At 44.8% G+C, this 8,600-nt stretch overlaps 1 non-coding gene across 1 annotated transcript; it reads right to left on the reverse strand.

The window, feature by feature from the left end:
• Nucleotides 1–7,784: 7,784 nt before the first annotated feature.
• On the reverse strand, nucleotides 7,785–7,888 carry LOC128574329 (U6 spliceosomal RNA). The gene has a single exon (XR_008376706.1). It is a non-coding gene; the product is annotated as a U6 spliceosomal RNA (small nuclear RNA).
• Between the last annotated feature and the right edge of the window lie 712 nt (nucleotides 7,889–8,600).

The raw sequence follows: 8,600 nt of genomic DNA on the forward strand, positions 1-8,600 counted from the left end.
AGCACGCTCACGCACACACGCGTGCACACACAGACACACACGCACACTCGCCACGGAATGATGTAGTAACACAGACAGGGCTCCACTGATTTCTGCGGGGCTTCCAAGAACAGCCTGGACGGCTGATCCATGGGTGACGAGTTACTTCTCGGCCTTCTCTCCGCAGTCCAGGCGTCCGGCTCCCTCCTCCCCAGGGAGGGGCCCTTCATGCTCTGCCACCCTCTCCTGCTCCATGGTGACACTCGGTGCTTTGCAGAGGCTTCTGAAGCTTGGCAATTACTCTCAATAAATAGCAGAATGTCACACGTGATTAATGCCCGTGGATTAGCTTAAAACATGAGAAATGCCTTGGATTCATCAGTGCAAAAGGGAAAAAAAGAGTGATGTAATCATAAATCTCTAACAGTAACTTTTATTTCTATTTTGCTTTTTTTGCAGTAGATTTTTTAATTTTTTTCATTTTATTTTTTTTGTAGAGACAGAGTCTCACTTTATGGCCCTCAGTAGAGTGCTGTGGCCTCACATGGCTTACAGCAACCTCCAACTCCTGGGCCCAAGCAATTCTCCTGCCTCAGCCTCCCGAGTAGCTGGGACTACAGGCGCCTGCCACAACGCCCGGCTATTTTTTGGTTGCAGTTTGGCCGGGGCTGGGTTTGAACCCGCCACCCTCGGTATATGGAGCCAGTGCCCTATTGACTGAGCCACAGGCACCGCCTGATTTTTTTATTTTTTAATGTGAGATGAGGTGGGGCCAGTAAACAATGTATAAAGAAGTGCATCTCCCTGTGAGCTGAGGCCAGAAGGCCTTGACTCCCAGTCCAGAAGCAGCTGTTAGTACCAGCTCAGGGCACTTCTTCCACACAGGTGGTGTTCTCTCTCTGGCTGCTGCATTTAGCAATTACAGGAAAATACAAAGCTTACTATTTGTCACTATTCCTGCAGTTAATCCATATTTGGAGATTGTTTTATGGGGCCCACGTAGTCACCTCATTTTTTCACCTCTGTACAACATTGCATTTTATAGACGCACCTTAGTTTATTTAAACTTAAACAACTATTTAAGTTGTTTCAGTTGGCAATAATAAACAATGCTGGATATTGTTTAAAGATAAGTGAGTGTAAATAGAGGGGATACGTTCTAGGAAAAAGCATTCTGGGTCATCGGATATGTATGTTTTAAAGTGAGATTTTATCTGAAGTTTGGAAATCATACAGAAAATGTATAAATCATGCGTGTCCAGATGACGGAGTTTTCACAAAGACTGCACACGAGTAACTGTCGCCATGATCAAAAACCAAACAGGACCGAAACTCCAGGAAGTTCCCTGGTGCCCACTCAGACACCATCGTCCTTACTCCAGGGTTCACACCACCCTGTCCTCTGTCCCCATAGCTTACTCTCCCTGGTTTGTGACTTCGTACCATGGAAGCATAGCCTGTATGTTCTCTGCGACATTATCCGTGTTTTTTATGTGTGTGTTACATGTGTGTACATGTCACTATTGTGTGCGACTTCCTCATATATTTAGTTCTACTGTTAATGGATGTTTGGGTTGCTTCCATGCTTTGTCTATTCCCAGTAATACTGCTAGAAAGGTCCTTGACATAAACGTCCTTGACATGGCTTTAAACCACAGAAGCGTGCCTTTCTGTTGAGCACATCCCTGGAGTTGAACTCTTGGGTCACGGGTCATCTGCCTGCCAGCTTCAGTAGCCACCCCCCAGGAGATTCCCAAAGTGGTGTAACACCTGCGCCCCACATGCGCCCCTGTTTGGGCACGTCCTGCCCGTTTCATTTCAGCCATTCTGGTGAGGACACAGTGACCTCACACCTCCGTGGTGGTTGATGCTGCTCATTACCTGCTCCTGGGACGGCTGTTGGGTCTCCTTGGTGAAATGTCTGTTCAGATCTTTTACTTCCTACTGGGACATCTCTCTTTTAGTTATTGATTTGTAAGACTTCATTCTATGCTGGATAAGAGACTTTTGCTGATACCTGTACTGCAGACGTCTCCTCCCAACTGCGGCCCGTGGGTGTACGCCTGTAAGACGTCCTTTGTCAGCCATACGCGTAACTGATTGATCACTCATTCCTCTCTACTTGTGTTACTTACGTCCCGCTTAAGAACATCTGCCTGCCCAGGTAATGAAGATATTTTGTTCTTTCTCTTAAAACATGCACTGTTTAGCATTTCACATTTAGTTTCGTCTGCTAAAAGCTGAGCCCTCTTCTATCCAGAGGACAATTAATGACAATTAAGGACACGGTGGGGGTGGGGGAAGGGGAGAGCAGAGAGAGAAAGAAGGAGGGAGGGGTGGGGAAAAGAAGAGCAGAGAGAGGGAAGGAGGGAGGGGGTGGGGCCTTGGTGTGTGCCACACCTTTTGAGGGCAAGACATGATTGTAAGAGGGACTTTACCTAACCATGCAATCAATGTAACCTGGTTTCTTGTACCTTCAATGAATCCCCAACAATAAAAAAAATTAAAAAAAAAAAAAAGCTAAGCCCTCATTAGAATACCCAAATCAGAAACCCAGATATGAGTATTTTAAATTTTAATAAATATAATATTGCTAATTGCCCTTCCAAGAGGTCACCTGATTTATACAGTCTATGCGTCTTACCTTAAACCAGCGGAAGCTGATGTTTAGCAGGAAATGCAGCTGATCCCAAAATGAGGAATTGGTACTTTTCCAGCTAGGCCCTTGGGGTCCATTTATAATGTTTAATCTACCATCGTTCACAGGAAATACATTCGCAGCCCACATCAAAGGAACACAAATAAGCCTTTGATGGTTTAATAGGGGCTGGCAGGATGAAGACAGGTGGCCTGACCATCTTCCTGATTTCAAATACGCTGCAAACTCTGTTAATGACATTTGCCTCCTGGTTTCCTTTGAAGCAGGATTCCTGGCCCTGGCTGGGAAATAGGACCTAAAGGCTCAGGCGCCAGAGCAGCGTGGGAAGGCAGGCGGCCCGAAAAAACTAGGCCAGGTGAGAAAGCTCTCTGATCCAATCTTTTCTGGGGATGGGCTCGGGGGCCGTGGGGGGGAAGAGGGATGAACAGATGGGATTGAAGGAATCTGCTGACATGTGAGTGAGCAACCTGCCAGCCCAAGTCAGCACGAGGACAGAAGTGGCTTTAGAGGCAGACACGTGACCAGAGTATGGTCCTCAGCCCTACCCCTCCATATAAAATAAAAACAAAAACATGAATTTGCCCACTGCTAACTTCTCCTGGTGATTCTGTGGTGCAGACCTGGGCAGTCTGCTTCCACGTTTGCTGGTAGCACAGAAGGTCACACGGAGGGACAAAAAGACCCCCACTGGGGCTGGTGAGAGAGTCTCTGTGAGCAAACAGAGATGGCAAATTCTCCAAGGCAGCTCCCTTGAACCCAGCTGACTCCTCCCTATGTTCTCAGCCTGTGGGTTTCGACCCCTTTGTAACAATGAAAATACATCCTGCATATCAGATATTTACATTATGATTCATAACAGTAGCAAAATTACAGTTATGAAGTAGCAACGAAAATACTGTTATGGTTGGGGGTCACCACAATGTGAGGAACTTGTATGAAAGGGTCGTGGCATTAGGAGGCACTAGGAAGGTTGAGAACCACTGGCCTAAGGGATATATTCTCCCGGCTTCCGTTTCTATGACAATATTCCTCCTACCCTTTGGGGAATTGTTTGGGCTCAACCGAGCAGCGCTTAGGAGAACTTTAGGGACCCTTAGTCCGTTCCATGGGGGAAAAATTTGACCTAGGGCATCACCTGGCTCAGGTGTGTCTATCTGCGTAGAAACAGACTAAGATTTGGAAAGGCTGGAAGCAAAGAATTTCTGGACAGGAAAAACACTTCAGGAGGTGAATTTGACTTTTACTCCACCTCGTCTGGATTTTGTTTGTTTCTTTGTTTCTTTTAAGGTTTTCAAAACCACAGTGGTTCATGCATTGGACTTTGCCATATGATTTCCAATTTCTTCAAGAGTAATTTTTGTGCATTCACCACGCTAGACGTAGAGAAGGGCTCAGGTAAGTGTTCAACACTACTGCCCGTTGAGAAGCCAGTGGCTTTGCTTTTTCTAGCACATGTCTGACAAAGCGAGAAGAAAGAGCCGTGGACACTGTCACGCCTTCTCTGTGCCCCGATGCCCGAGTCATCCGTGACTGTGCCCCCAAGCTCAGTCCCACCCCACTTAGTCCTTCCCTTCCTTCCCCACCTCTCTGGATATACTGGGGCTTCTTAACAGACCTCCCCAGACTCAATCTGCCCCACTCCCATTCGGGAGCCAGATTAATTTTCTTAAAACATTTTAATTTTGTGCTCTGATGTCAACGCTACTCAGTTGGTTTCCCATTACCCGTAGCGGGGCGTGTGCAAACCTCACACCAGTCTCTGGTTCCCTTTGACCTGGCTTCTTCCTGACCTTCATTCCTCAGTTCTCATCGCTGGTGTTAATTATAGAAGCAAGTGGGGAGGCATTTTACTCTATTTTCCAGTAAAGAGATTTCAGTTTGTTTAACTGGAGGGGGACCTGGACATAGATACTGTTCTCAAAGTTATGCACCTTTGCACGTGAAGGCGGGAACACCAGGTCCAGCCTTACTTCCTGTCTTTTCTGTAGCTTTCTCTGCTCCAGGCAACTTCTGAGAGATTCATGTGTGTCTCATGCTTTGCTGCCTCGGGGCCTTTGCACTGGCTTTCCCTTCGGGGTAGGCTAATTGTCCTCCCTGATTTCACCCGGCCAATTTCATCTGACCCTCGCGTGTCATCGTGACTGAGCCACACTCCTGGAAGGCTTCGCTCTGCAGCTCACTTGTCCCTAGTACTCCGTGTAACTGAGATTCTGAACACCCTTTGGCGGGTTACCTGTGAATAGTTGGCTTCCCGAGTGAGTCATCTTCATGACAGGGTGTGTCTTGTGTTCTGATGTGTCCTGAAATCCTAGCCCAGCGGCAGCCCCCCCAGACAGGGTCCACGGTGAAGTGTGTGACAACGTGCTGTTCTGGCCTCCTGTCCTGTCTGCCCCCCATCACCCAGAACTTACTGAGCAGGCAGAGTGCTGCCAGCCCCTGCTGCGCACCCCTGCCAGGATGATGAAGGCCATTCCCGGCTCTGCTGCTCACGGAGAGCGTGCATTAACGGCTCACGTTGCTTAAGGGTCTGAAAGGTGACAAAGCTTCTAGGCCCCTAATCATCCAATTCTGGGAAAGCTAAGACAACTGGGACTTTCGTTCATTTTTTTCATTGTATTTATTACTATATCTACTGCTTTCCCTCCACGGTGTTTCTTTGTTTTCATCTGCATTCCATTATTATAATTTACATAAAATACCATTTGCCATGGTTAAGCTATAATTTGATGAGTTCCAACAAATGAAGAAGGCTCAGTCATGCCTCTCCCATTATACGGACCATTTCCATCATCCTGAGTTCCCCTGTGCTCCTTAATCACCCCAAGAAGTGCCCTCATCCCCCGGTCCTGGGATTTCCTTGGATCACTATAATTTTGTCTGTTTCTAGAACTTTTTATAAATGGAATCCAGCAGTCTGTGGTTTTCCATGCTCCCTTCTTTCACTCAGTGTGACATTTTTCAGATCCTTTCATGATGCTGTCTCAGCAATCCAGTTCCTCCTTGTTGCTAAACAGTATTCAATTGTACAAATTTCCCACATCTTCTTAATTCATTCACTGGTTCATGTGTATGCAGGCTATTTCCAATGTTTAGTTATAGCGTTTCTGTAAACATTTGCGAAAAGCAGTTTTGTGAATATATGTTTTCATTTTTCTTGGATAAAAAACTGGGAGCAGAATTTCTGGGTCTCATGATAGAACATTAAAAGAAACAGTCAAAATGTTTTCAAAAGTGGTTATACCATTTCCACCAGCAATCTATGAAAACTCTAATGTCTTCATGTCCTTGCCGACACCCTTCATTTTGGCATCTGGGTGGGCGTGGAGCGACACCCAACTGGGACTTCAGTTTGTGCTTCTGTAATGACTACACACGTTGCCTTCCTGCCTTAGTCCATAGGCACACACCCCACCTAGATACGTTCTTTAGTGAACCATATGGTCAAGTCTTTGGCTCATTTTTAAATACTGACTGTCATCTACATGAATTTGAAGTATTTTTACATTCTGGGTATAAATATTTTAGTGGATACATATCCTTCAATTTTTTCTGGGTTCTGACTCGCTTTTTATTTATTTTCTTTACAATGCCTTTTGAAGTGTAAAAGTTTTAAATTTTGTTTATATCCTCGTCAAATATTTCTCTTATAATGTGTACTTTATCATACCCAATTGAAGAATCTTTACATAATCCAGGATAAGTATACTTTTCTTCTATGTTTTCATCTAAAATGTATGTGGTTTTTAGCTCATGTATTTGCTCTGTAATCTATTTCAAGTTCATTTTTGTATTATACAGTATGAGTCAATAGCATCTCATCAATATCCAATTGTTCCAGGTCTATTTCTGGGAGGCATTCCATTGTTCCATCAATTTGACATTTTATTTTCCTTCTTTTGTATTAATTATTTTTATGACTCAATTTTATCTTCTAAGGATCTTAGGTACTATACTATATTTTAGTGTTTTCTCTAGGGTTTATTGTCCATCTGTATTAAATTTCCACAGTCCAAATTTAAGTAATACAATGCCATTTTACATATGCCATCATTAGCCTCTGAGTCTCCGTGCTATTGTTGTCCCAGATTACGTTGTTTTATTTTTCTGTTAAACAATTATCTGTCAAAGAGATTAAATGACAAGAAAAAAATCTACTCCATTTGTTCACATGTTTACTAATTGTGTACTCCTCATTCTTTTGGGGTTTTTGTGTAGATTGAAATTTGCATCTGGTATTGCTTTAGTTCTGTCTGAGGATTTTCTTTAACGTTTCTTGAGAGACTGCTGTCTACACTGCATTCTTCCAAGTTTTCATTGAATAGGTCTGTTTTGCCTTCATTCTTAATGGTATTTTCAATGGAACAGAATTCAAGGCAGAAAGGATCCCTCTTTCCTTGTAAAACTTTAACAAGGGGGTGGCGCCTGTGGCTCAGTGAGTAGGGCACCGGCCCCATATACCGAGGGTGGTGTGTTCAAACCCAGCCCCGGCCAAACTGCAACCAAAAAATAGCCGGGCGTTGGGGCGGGCGCCTGTAGTCCCAGCTACTCCGGAGGCTGAGGCAGGAGAATCGTGGAAGCCCAAGAGCTGGAGGTTGCTGTGAGTCCTGTGATGTCACGGCACTCTACTGAAGGCAGTAAAGTGAGACTCTGTCTCTACAACAACAAAAAAAAAACTTTGACGAGGACGCCCCACTGTCCACTGGACGGCATAGTTTCCGGTGCGCAGTCTGCCGTCACTGATACATTCTCTTTCCTGTGTCTCCTTCCCTCTGCTTCTGGCTCACAGTAGGTCTCAGGATGCCTCTCCTCGTGTTTCTTCTGATCAGGATTTTTTGGTTTGTCTTTTTGTTCCTTCTGCTTATGGCACCTGTGACTTTACTCTTTTATTAATCAAATTTGGAAATATTTTAGCCACTATTTCTTTACGTCTGTATACATAATTTCTTCATCCCGCTTTTCCAAACCCCAGTTGTGCATGTGTCAGACGGCGTCACGCTCCGTAGCTCCCCGAGGCTCTGCTCATTCCTCTGCCATCTTCTTACTGTTTGTGCTTAATTGTGCATAGTGGTTATTGCTATGACTTCACATTCATTAATTTTGTCTTCTGGACCCCATATGGTGAAAACACCCAGTATTTCTGGCCACGAATGAGCTCAGGATTGTTCCATCGGCTATTGTCATCCTTGTGCAGGAGCCATGCCCATCTTGTCTGTACCGTTCCAATGTTAGTATATGGCTGCTGAAGCAAGCGCTGTTCCTTCCGCTCCTTTCTGGGGGTTCATTCCCTTGACTTGGGGGTTTTCCCATATGTATACACAAATCAGCTCTCAGCGAAAGCCTTGAGGGGACCCCTGTGAAAAATTCTAGGGTGCTCTCTGGTCTCTCGTTCATTCCCTCTCCCCCTCTCTCTTCTTTTCTGCCTCTCCCTCTCCAAGACTCTATTTTCTCACTTCCCAGAACTCCTCCCCACAAATTTTAGCTCTTTGCATTTCTGAAAATGATTTTTCCTGGAAAGTCACTCTGGACAAGGACACAGGGTATTTGTAGGGATGGCCCTGTTTGTTTTCTTTTTCTGGAAATCGCTGTCCTCCACCACTCTGTGCACCACGCCTGACAACCTCTGCCCCGTGTCTTCTGTGCTCTTCCCACTTGTTTGAGAAAGACCGTTGCATCTTGTTCCTGTTATCCCATTGTGACCATAAGAGGATGTCCTGCGTTCTGATTTCCTTTTCAGTAGTTAAAATTAGAAAAGGTGGTTTTATGTTTGTGTATTTGCTTTGCTTCTTGTTCCTCTTACCTGCTTTTGCCTTGATTTTACAGAAATGTAGTGTTAGGTTTTGGCTGTACGCGAAGGGTGAGACTATCCACACAGAAAACAATAGTTGGCAAATTACTGAATATGATTCTAGTTATAGCTTTCAGATTCGACAGTTGTGTTCTTCTTTTATTTGTCATTTCCTAT

This window comes from Nycticebus coucang, chromosome 21 (genome assembly GCF_027406575.1).
Source record: "Nycticebus coucang isolate mNycCou1 chromosome 21, mNycCou1.pri, whole genome shotgun sequence".
Lineage (NCBI taxonomy): Eukaryota > Metazoa > Chordata > Mammalia > Primates > Lorisidae > Nycticebus > Nycticebus coucang.